At 42.3% G+C, this 12,363-nt stretch overlaps 1 long non-coding RNA gene across 1 annotated transcript in view; it reads left to right on the forward strand.

Annotated features, from left to right (window-relative positions):
- The first annotated feature begins 4,834 nt into the window (after positions 1 to 4,834).
- Positions 4,835 to 12,363, forward strand: part of LOC113465139 (uncharacterized) — a 64,203-nt gene continuing 56,674 nt past the window's right edge. Inside the window, exons 1-2 of the long non-coding RNA XR_003389965.1 lie at positions 4,835 to 4,939; positions 5,143 to 5,368. This is a non-coding gene — a long non-coding RNA (uncharacterized LOC113465139). The remainder of the gene's footprint in view (positions 4,940 to 5,142; positions 5,369 to 12,363) is intronic.

Raw genomic sequence — 12,363 nt, forward strand, 5'->3', positions numbered from 1 at the left:
CTATTAGCAATTCGTGCGTATCGTCCTTTTCTTTTCTCTGACCGAGCTGGGCGAAGTAGGTAGCACGGCCGCTCCAAGAAATTGCAAATTACACTGGTTTATCGTTCTGGGTCACTAGACTTACTCGAGACGATGAAGCATGTCGGCTTTCGTGCAAGACAGAATCGAATTTCTCCTATGCACAAGAAGAAAGCTCGAGAGAGGTCTAATTTTTTTCGACTCGTCCCAGGAACCGCTGGGAATGCGGCCACGTTCTCTTTCGGTTCGACCAGACGAACGAACACCGTCGATTTCGTAGAATCTCCAGAAAAAAGCTAATTCGGTTTCCCCTCTCTTCGAATCACGCTCGATCCGTTTTCGCTCATGTGACCCGCAATCTGCACTGCTCCTTCCCGATCTAATCGAAAATGGTTCGCTCCTATCAACCCGTTTTTTTGATTAATCAAAAGAAGTGAACTCCACAGTATTATTTGTATCGGGAATTTCTTTGCGTCTGTTAATTGGAAACTGATAGAACCCTCTCGTCTGGTTTACAGGCTGATCAACTCAGCTGCGTGGTACCATTAATAGAGGTTCTTAATCGCGTCTTGAAACCGGAAATTCGGAGAGAGCGTGATTTAAAAAATGGCAACGAGCCGTGAAATTTATCGGCGCATCAGATTTTCCGTGATTAAAGCCGAAGCAATTTTTCCTGATCGCCTACGTAAATCCAGCTGCGCCGCCCCCTATTAGGGCTGTCTATTTACCAGTTCCCTCGAATTTATCTCTCGAAACGGGACAATTGAATCAGACCTGCAATTAGGAAACGGCCAGTGTCGCACGATCGTTCCATTTCCGATTTAATTGGTCCGACCCGAGTCACCGGCTTATCCCCAAAACAGATTTTAACGTTGATCATACTTGCCATCGTTCGTCGTCAAACAGCGTAGCTTCTTTCAATTGTAAACCTCTGTTTTAATCATTTACAGTATAAAAGTGACTGATTCGTTGTTTGATTGGAATACACGGTAGTCCAGTAGAATTACATCTGCTGTGTTTGTGCAACACATTTCATAGAGCTTAATATCACTCGTTATCGTTTTCTATTTATCGGTTAGCAAACGGCATCGAACATATCGACCTCCATGCTCTCTCTCTCATTCTCTCTCTGTCCGCGATGGTTACATAAATCCCTGGGTTTATCCGAATCCATTTTTCGAACGAACAATCAAATCTCGGATACACAATTAGCGGAACGTAGCCAGTGACCAACGAGAGGTTGTATGAACGTGTAATCGCGTGATTCAATTTCGGTTTCGGAGATTTACAAGCGTTGTAAGTTCCAATACAGATCCGTTTCATTGAAAAACAAACGAGCGAACAGAGAGAAATGAGAATTTCTTTTTTAAGTAGTACGGTCTATTTCAGGTCAGACGAATCGGAGCAGATCGTAGTTTTATTAATGTTTGAGAGGAACCATTAGAAATTGATGTAGAAATTAAAATGCGTTTACTAGTAGTATAGTATTTATTTTAGCTTTAAATAATTATTGATGATTTACAGATCATTAAGATTATTTAATCGATTAGTCCTGAATTTCAATTTTTCCGAGATTTTATCTGCCCAAGAATCAATTATCAGTACATTTTTCGACAGAGTGAACCTACTGTTCTCTCTTATACTGTGATTTCGTCTCGGTAAATCGAGGAAACCACTTCAGATCGCTCGACTAGATTCACGTTTTCCTCGTGACGGCGTCCGTCAATGGGAAAGTCGATGCCTCAGCCTCGCCTCTTTAACTCCGCACCCTCGTTTTTCCTACAATTTATTTTTCGCCGATTGAATCGCCGATGCAATTAGCAGAGTGCCGGCCCGTCTCCTCTTTTTGTACTTAGAATTACAAAAACTTGGCAATTTCTAACAAACAGTTGGTAGAAATTCGGCGTTCTAAATAGCGTTTTAAGTCGTGAATGATCGATGTCATAGTTTATCGTTGGTACGTGCACAGAGGCCAAAAGGAAGGCACAGTTGGTACTGATAGATTCTGACAGTAGTCAAAGGCAGATATGGTCAGACAGTAGTTACTGATAGACGGCAGCGGTCAGACAGCGCGCAGATTCACGAGCGACTCCTCAAAGCAAATGGGAATTTCTCGATCACGTTAGAATCGATGAAATCTGAAAATATTAATTAATCAAATTAATTGCAAAATGTATTTTGCGTGATCGTCAAACTGATAGGAAAAATTTAATTTCCTGTTTAATTTGAATCGACGTTCCCAGTATGTTAATCGATTTGTCATCGGTTCTCTAAGCTCGTAGGAAACCGTTGAGTGGTCGGGCACGTCCATTATCGCGACTTGATGAATATTAGACGTGTTAGCCCGTGGAAATAAGTTTGAACGTGAAACGACGGTATAGAGTAACACTCGAAGGCACTTGCCCCGAGAAACTTTCACGTTACTTATTCGTTCGCATTAGTTTAACTAATTGTAATTCCTTTCACACGTCATAAATTGATCCCTCTAATTTATTCAAATCGTGTGGGCAGACAAACGAGTTCATCTGTTTTAAAGAGCGGACGAATATCTCGTAAACCGTACGCATCAGCTCATCGTTTAAAGTCTCTTCCGTTTTAAACACCGGAACCGGCGAAGTTCTCAAACATCCATAAAAAATTATGACTCTCGTAAAGTGAAGAAAAACAAAAATAATAAGCGTGCAGCCCAGAACGAAATGCACGTCGCAAAGGAACGTTCTATCTTCGTCTCGAGATTAAAGCAATTTCTGCAACAAGGTGTACGTGCTTTTTCTGCCAAACCGACACCCGACACCGGCGCGCATTTAATGCGCGCCTTTAGTCTGGCTGCTCTCCCTTCGGTTAAACCAGTGTCAAGTTATTTAATTACCCAGACGCAGGGCGGTTCAGAGGTGTCGTACGAAATTTTGAATCGCAGTCTAAGTAGGAGTTTCTGTCTGACGCGTGGGCAAGTATTCGCACAGGGAGTCTTATCTACGTATATTCGCCTCGTCTCTCTATCGTCTCGATTATAAGAAGTCCAAAATATTCCGAACGTCGTTTACTGTCCATCGAATGCGATATTGAACGTGGAACGTGATCAGGTGAAAACGTGCAAGAGCGCATGTTATTTGCAGAAATTGTTGAAGTTTGCTGGTACAATATTTACGCTACCGTTTGATGAATACATACCGTGTACGGCGCCGCGGCGCGCGGTAGCTCTCTTTATCGTCGAGTTACACTTTAGAAACGCCGTTTGGTCTGTCAACGAACGATCGGGACGCATTTCTATCCGAACCGACGCGATGATGTTACACATCAAATATTCGACGCGGAATCATCATCGGTTCAATCGTTCCTCCGATCTCATTTCGAGTACAAACTCGGATGGCAAACTCTTCTGATCGAATTAGAAACTAGAAACGCTCTGAAAAAACTGTTTACGATTCCGCTTCCCTGCTACTCGTTTAAAAATACATTATAAATTGATTAAAACGTTATCCAGTCCGCGTGGATTTTAATAGAATTTTTTGAATTCCTGATACCGCGACTGGCGTTCGCTGTTACGTTCGTCGAAATAGTGGCTCGGCTTTAGCAGCCGTCCGGACGGACGGTAGCTGACACAATATTTAAAAAGCGATGAGCTGTCGAACTCGCTGTCTCGGATAATCTCGCAACGAATCAATGTAGCTCTTCCTTCTTTTTGGCGCGATTCCCAGTGGTCGTTAAAGTTCGACGAAGTTCCCGGGGAATCGACGCCTCGAACTTCGTCGACGATTCTACGGGCAGCAGTTAGATAATGGAACAACAGCGGCCGGGAACTGAAACTTCTCAAAATATTGCTCGGGAACGCGTTTTGCTTCGCGATGCCCGGGCGGCGACGGCGAAAGTCAATTTCAAGTTTGAAGACACGAAACGTGTGACGGAAAATAAGAGTCGACGCGTCCGCAGAACTTGTTCTGCACCCACGAAACGGAAGTTGTAACGTTAAAAAAGAATCGTCTCCCTTAGCACCGCGGAATCGAATGAAGTATTAATAGGAACGAAAGGAAGCAGTCCTTTTCTCGATAGGTTCAACTTTTAGAGGTACTTTAAGGGATTAGACTACGAAGTTATTTTTTCATGCGATTATGTTGGCTTTAAAAATTCCACTGAAACCGATTCAACGTCCCAAGACTCATGAATCGCAGTGCATACATTGGGAATAACCGAGGGGGGCGTGAAACGAAAACGGATTACCAAGTAGCTTCCGAACTGAAAACGAACGGACGGCGACCCGTGTTCGGGAACAATACGGTCGAGGGAAGACGGTCGGTTGTGGGCAAGCAACGTCCGTCCGGGCGCGATACGAAATTTCGATTCCGCGTCGGTGAACAATGCATGCAAATTCGCCGAGTAATCTGACAGTGAATGGTGGCTCGCGGTTTTCCATGCCCGCGTTTGCGGCGTACCCGTATCATCGACACCCTCCCTTCTGTTCGCGTCTCGCGATGCAAAAGCGAGAGCTTTGGAAAGGATACTTCCGCAACAAACGAATAGAATACATTATTAATTTTCAATGTGTTCGTTGTCAATTCCGATTAACAAATAGAACATTCGTCAAATTATATTTCGACGTCAGCACAATTCCATTCATACTCCGGTACGATTCGATGCAATTTACATACGATGTGCAGTGAAAATCGAGAGCGGCGTAATTTAAAATTCCCACTCGGTAGTCGTCTGCGCAGTCCTTTTCGCGTCGCTCGCGTGATCCCTCTCCCACAGCCGCGATCACGTGACCCCCTCTCCTCCGGCTCGAGCGTCGGCCATTTGCTTTTTTCTCGTGTAAAGTGCTTCTACGCATCTCGGCGTACCGGCATTCGACTTTGATCTATAAATTTTGTACGCACGTAATTGTTACCGGTTCAGACGACTAATTACGACGCATTCATTGCTTTACGTAAGTGTAACTACTGTTCGTACACTATTATCTCTCGACTTTCGCTATTAACATCAATTAACAACGACGCGTTCGTGTAGCTACTTGTTGGGCATTCCGGGAATACATTGCTCGTACTTTTGCAAGCTAGCTCTGCATTCTTTCGAAATTCTGTGTTGTATTCTTGCTTTGTACTAACGTTCCTTTATTCTTGTCTATTACAGTCTTTAACATCATTCTTCTTCTTCAACGATTGACCGGTAGCTGGTTCCCGGCATCTTTCAACTTTTGGTAGCTGTTTCCCGGCATTCCTCGACTCCTGGTGGCTGCTTCCTGGCATCTTTCGACTTTCGGTAGCTGTTTCCCGGCATCCCACGACTCTTGGTGGCTGGTTCCTGGCATTCCTCAACTTTTCGCTGGTGGAAGGAACGTTAATGAAGGTTTTTACCAGTGAGTCGTATGCTTTTATGTTCCTCCAGTCATTCCATCATGCCGGGACGAAAGGTCCGAAACGGCACGGGTGACTGGTTGTAATTTTTATACTTGTTTGACGAGCATGGTGACCCTTAGCATTTATAATATTATTACAAATGCTCGGGAGTAGTAACATTTCTATGTTGTATTGTGTGATATTTCATTCATATATCAGCTCAGGTAGGAGCTTCTTGTACTCGCGATTTATTTCACATTAATGAGAACGACATTGAGAACGAACGTCCTATTAAATAATACAAATATTTTTCAATGAATAACTTATTAATTGCATGGCCAGCATGATTTCATTTGACCATGTAGTGGTTTAGTGGTGAAGTTGGATATCCTCTGACTTCGTGTGAAGTGTAATTAAAAATTCTCAGATTTGATTTGGGAGTACTAAATGGTAAGACACGTTCTCAACTTTTAATGCATGGTGCATGATGTGTTATTAACTAGATTCTATTTCTCTAATTTCGTGATATTTTATACGAAATGATGTATTCATCGTAACCCTTTGTTAATTAAAGATGCAATATTCTTATGATATATCGCAGAGTTCGCGTTAGTAATGCTTCAATATCTAATTATCCGCATAATGAAATGTATTACATTTCACGTACAAGAAGATGATAGGGGGTAGATTTCGAAGTCAAAGCTTCCAGTATGAAAACTATTTTCAAGTTTCACATAGATCATTCGCTTTGACGAAGGGATCTCCCATAGAACATTTCAATTGCTATTTATTCTTCAATATATGTTTCATCTTGTGAGTGAATAAATAAATATATATATAAATGAAGAAGATCATTTTGATGCAATATCATAATCATGCATTTTTTAGATCAGGATTTTCAGGTACATATTCCGTGTTCATTCGCCAGGATCCCACTCACGTGCCCAGGTGCTACTTGAGTGGGTGATAGGTGATGAGCGCGATGAATCCTTTGTAGTTTTTAAGTATTTAGTAGTTTATAAGCGCACCGGCTGGCTAGTTCGTCCATCGTACACGACGTAATTGAATGCTTGACGTCTCTTTTCATTATTATTTCTCAATACTCGAAGACATGTTTTATTTGATTTTTAAATACTTGAGTTCTGAATAGATTCCATATGTAGAAATCTATAATTTACAATTACAATTATCTTCATTAAAATAGAGATGAAAAATCCAATATATTTTTTATAGTTCATTTCATGTAGTGTACGTATTTTCTTCTAATACGTATAAGTGACAGATGATCACACGTAAGAAATGTATCTAATAGATGAATATTTAATTCAGAAAGTGAATATAATAATTCACTGGAGTAGCTAGTTTCGCCAGCCGATAACAGGGAACGGTACGTACATACTTATACAAATTGCACGTGCATACAATCATACATATACATACATACAACATAATATAATTGTATATACATCCTTATGCATATTATTATACAGCAATAAGAATCTGTCTGTATGTTAAACTCGGATGTGGAGTCGTCCCGGGACGGCTCCTGCAGGGTTCTGCATCCGAGCATCTGAGAGCCCGTACGTACCGTCGTACCGCGTGAGTCTGTTGGTTTGTCTGTTTTGCCTTTCTTAAATATGTACAGGAGGGTCAGGCAGGCAGGTAATTGACTTCTGGTACGCCTGTTAGCATGTAAGCAGGTAGGGCCGGGACAGGTTGACACGTTCTCAATCGCGTCTTTTTCTTCTCGCCGTGTTCAACCTGTTTCTGGAAATTTGCGTTCGACCGATCGACGGTGAAACGATTGTTTTCACGTAGTCGATTGTTCGAATGCCACTCTTGCAGGACGTTCTTCGTCACTCGTCGGGGCAGAAGAGCCCGAAGAAAGAAGAGGCTTCGGCCGAAGAGGCTACGGCTGAAGAGGCCCGGTGCTATATGCGCCTTCGGAAGAGGGCAACTATCAATGATTGTGCATTCAGAAATTATGTTCATATAATTTCCCAAATGCGGAATCATCCAATTACTACTTTGTCACTATGCTCGTTTTGTTTATGTGTAATGTCGTGGGCAATCGCGGTTCTATTTAGCGTTGCAAATTATTCAGTCGAGTTGCATTAGAGTCGCGAATCAAAATCACTGTTTGTATTAGAATTAGAGTCGCGTTTTAATTGTAGCGTTGCGTACCGTGATCACGCGTTTCTTCTTTGCATTTTTTTAATATTTCAATTAAATTAGAGCTTATCTTTTTTCATTGCTCGTTCCCTTTTATAGTTTGCTTCACATGAAATTAGTTTTATTCATCGGTTTTATAGCGAGTAGTTGCAAGTTCTTGTATGTCTATTTTTTATCCAAGTAGCTTCCTTGATTGATTTTCAATTAGTGTTGCGAAAATGGTGATCGCGTTAGAGTTGTGCGCAAAACCAAAAGCCCAAGTATTTCAGTGAGTTCCAGCGTCATCGATGGACCATCTTCACAAGCGTTATACATCGGCTGCATATTTTTGCGCCATTAGCGTTACATTTTATAAATTGATATGATGAAAGGTGCATAGATTGCGTCGCGAAATGCTTTCGAGTAGATCCATTTTTTATGAAAGCACCCTCTCGTGCTTCTTTCTTTCTCAGTTAATATTTGCGATCACATTATTATAAAGGACCTATCGCGGAGACTCGGTGTCTTCTTTGTATATTTATAAGTTGAAATAGCAGAGATTCTAGTTGCGAAAAAGAGATTCGCAGGTTTGTATGAGTTGTAAAGAATGACCGATGCCCTTTCATCATATTGTCCATTCATCTGTCTGTTATTTGTTCGCCAAATAAGACAATAAGCTATTTCGAATTTCATATGAAAATTGCTGTCGCAGCATTTAACATTACACGAGACTTTCACCGCGTAATTCCGGTCGTCAAAAGGTTAATAAGGATTTATTGCGCGCGGGGATTTGTACTATAATACATCAAGCTGATACAAATGAACAGGAAATACGGCCTATAAATAGTTATTCCCTTCCATTTGAAGTGAATTAATTACTTAAAGCGCAATTTACGCTATCATTACGGGTAGAATATTACAAGTGAGCCTGGAGGTATTACTCCGTCGGCGATACGCTCCCACCGTGCCGTTAATTATTATCCGGTCAAAGCGAAATAATAAATTCCTATTATCTCTCTCAAGATAATTATCTTACCTGGTCTTCCGTGTAACGGTATCCGAGAATTACCCGCGATTCGTTCTACAGTCTCGGGCCCAAATTAATTACGCGTAGTACGTCTGGCAATAATTAGCGTTTGTCCTTCGATCGAGAAATCGACCGCGTCGAATGTCTCGTCGTTAAGATTTTAACGAGCAAAACGAGTCTTTGTTTGATGACGGTCTGATTCGATCTCTCAAAGTTTAACGCAGATTTCGGGTTATCACTCAACGATCTTGCCTTCCTTGTCTCGCTTCCGAGCCTCGCGTTGACGAATCGTATCTCTAGATAACTTCTTTCGCTCGTCGGGGTAAAGAAAAGGTTGCGAAAAGTCGTTTTAAATAATCGCGCAGAGAATTGGCCGCGGCGGTTGAGGGAAATGAAACGCGGGTCAAACAAAAAGGGTGGAATACGCCGTTTCCTGGGTAGGGCAAAAAAACGTGGAAGGGAGCGGGCAAGAAGCTGGTACGTTTCTCTATTAAAAGAGGAGACCAGCCACAAAAGCCGTGGCAGAGGGTAACGGGGTCGACACCGCGATGCCCAACGGGACAAAGGATAATTTATAAGAGTTACCCCGTGGAAGACGCAAAAAAATCCTATAGCCGAATGACAAAGCTTTTTTTTTCCAACCGCGTAGCGTCACTTTGAAACTCGTATGCGGTCTTCTGTAACCGCGTGGACGTCGGCCGCGGAAATTAGAAAGGAATCGCGTCGTTTATTCGATCAATTTTCCGTGGCGATTCGACGGCTGGGAAATTAGATAAAATTGTTGACATATGAGAATTGTCGATTTCCTCGAGATGATCGTAGAAACGTATCAATTGAACGCGGCGAGCGGTTCATAGAATGATTTAAGCAAAGGAAGATGCGCGAACAGAGTAGTAATTGGGAATGAGTGGTTGTAATAAACGGTCAGCGACACAATTCCGGCAGAGCAGTTAAAAGCTCGGTCGAGTCGATAATTACTGTCGGCCCAAAGTCGTTGAATTAATGCGAATTGCATGGGTGATGCATTACAAAGCTCGGTACCTCTTTCTGTGCACGTTTAATGATCTTGAACAGATTTCGTTTACACGATTGTCAGTGAAATTCTTTGGCTTCGATCTGTCGGCGACAGACTTTGAAAATTTGAGGTAGGCAACCGATGAGCAGGTTGTAATTACCGGTTTCAACCGTTGATCATTACTCATTGGGTAGACGCGTAAGCCTGTTGCGGTGGCCATGGCACGAGAAGCGAATTAGAAATCGCGCGCGTTCATATCTATAAACTCTAAACCAATTAACCGGTGCGCGGGCGTGATGACAGGGCTCATAATTCTGACAATTGTTCCGGTTTCGTTGCCTGAGCTCCCGCGGATTACACGACTCCCACCTCGCCACGCGGTGTTAATGGAAAGCTGAGTTATGTAAACAAGCCGTGATCGTGCATCAATCGAGCATTCATGATACGCGAGCCGGATCAACGCGCGGGAAATGTTTCTAATATATTGTTACGAGTTACGTAATTAGAATGTTGTGGCACGTCTGTTCGCATCATCGTCCACGTGGGTAATCCTCGCTGATCGATTAACGATCCGACTGTCGTGTTACGCGAGCTGTTTTTTATTCGTTCTTTGAACGATCCGTCGCGGTAACGATGCAAAAAGATTTAATGCAAATTGACGGAAGAGATTTGCAAATATAATATTGAACGTAAATGCATACACACGTGTATCGCTGGATCAACGTGCCTTTTATTGTTTTTAGTCAGCGATTTATCGTGGGAGATATGAACATTGTTGAAACGTCGGTTAATAGAAACGGGTAGCAGTGGATAAACAGGGTTTCGAATTTGGTAATTCGTGCAGTAAGTTACGGCGGTCGCAGTTTCGCTAAATGTTTTGAACTCCCTTTATTCGACATGTTAATTGCGAACGATTAAACTTTCCAATTAACGTGTGTCCCCATTGAATTTCACGAATATTGTTACATTCTCTTGTCCCATTGTAGAGAATTTTAATGAAAGAATTATGGGCGTACGAGATTTAAAGCAATATGAGCATTCAATCATTCCTTCGAATAGAGACGTTCCGATCTGATTACGATGATATTGTTATACTATCGTTGTACTCGGTTTACAATAATTACGATCGCAATATCCGCTCGTATCAGGTTCAACTAAATTTATCTCCGTACGGGAATCATTATAGTTCATTGGAACAACGATCGTTAGCTACGAAACGCGTAGGATGTTCGTAATTATTCAGACGATCAGGAATTGTGTCGATTACTTTTTTCCAATTAATTCGTTTCGTTAAGCGATCCCACGTTACCGTTTATTATTACGTGCACGTTTACGTTTTCGGTAGAATTACAGAATTTCTCAATATCTGAGCACGAACCATTCTTTTAAATAACGCCATTTCGAACGGACCGTATAAACCTCGAGGTAGCAGGTTCACTGAAATTTTATCTCACCGTTCCGGGTCTCTTCTCCAATGTCCGTAAGAATTATTTCGCGGTCGCACGACCGCGTATAAATTTCGATTTCGCGATAAAAAAAGAGGTAGAAAATCGGAAAGGGACGAAAGGGTGAGAGTCGTAAAACAACTATTTTGACTCGGGATAAATTACGGTTCGACCACGGCTTGGCTAGTAACGGGACGTCTCTCGTGGCAGGATATTACCGTTCGCATGAATCTTCGGTATCCGCTCGATCCCCCTGAGTGCCCTTAAGAACGTCCGCGCCGAACTTATCGACGAATCAGCCCGCAACTTCCGGAATAATATCTCGCCTCGTCGCGTTCCCGTGTTTAATCGAAGAGTTGATTCGTTCTAACGTGAATACGTTTCGACCCTTCAACTCATTTTGCGACTCAGAAGTTTTGCGATTGTTCATGGAATATATTTATGCTCATCGTACATCGGGTTTTAGATATAAATTAGTAGGGCAATCGTCTTCTGACAAACGAGATTCAATCGCGACGTAATAAAATGACGAATGAAAGATCGAGGGCATTGTTATACATTGGAGGAGCTGACATAAATGCAGCCGTTTGCCATTCTTGGTAAGAGGCATACCTCGTTATCGATTACCGGTGGCTGTAATTAATTTGGCGTCCGTTCGAATGCAATCGATTTACGCGTCAATGAACGCTGCCGTGGCGTTCATCTGCGGTCATGCAATTGCTTTAGCCATTACTTCTCTGGAACCACAAATTGGACCGGAAAAGCGGGAGAAGCGTTTGGAATCCGTCGTAAAAGTACGGAAGATTCCGGGGAACGTAATTAGAATCACGCGAGGCAATCTGATACAAAAATCAGAGACGAACGAATCCCGTCCGATGAACTCGAACACTCGGTGCTATTATTCGACGAGGAATCGTTCGAAGAACGCGAATTAATCCGTAAACGTTTAATTGAACGGCGACGTCCGGATGAGAGAAAACGTGAAGTCGTTTATGCTGGTTTTTTTATAAAAAGCTTCGAAACGGAAAGGGTGTGTATAAATATTGATTGAAACGACTATTGCGTGGGAAGGGGAATGAAAACATCGGGAGAGATTAATTTTGAATCCGTACGAATCCAAACAAAGCCAAAACGAATTACGGGAGAATAACGTGGAACGAGCAAGGGGCGATGGGTCTGGAGAAAAATCTATAAAATCCATTAACAAACTGTCCCTGGTCTAACTCACTTAAAAACGAGCATCGCTCTACCAAAGGCAAACATTCCGCCGTCCCTGTGTACTTACTTATTTTTCCGACTCTCTCGGTTCCATCAGAATAATGAACTTCATCTTGGAATATCAAACAGCAGACGACGGCGAAAAGCCGTAGGAGCGTC

The sequence above is a fragment of the Ceratina calcarata genome, unplaced genomic scaffold, assembly GCF_001652005.2.
Source record: "Ceratina calcarata isolate Rehan_Ccalc_2016 unplaced genomic scaffold, ASM165200v1 scaffold90, whole genome shotgun sequence".
Classification (NCBI taxonomy): Eukaryota; Metazoa; Arthropoda; class Insecta; order Hymenoptera; family Apidae; genus Ceratina; species Ceratina calcarata.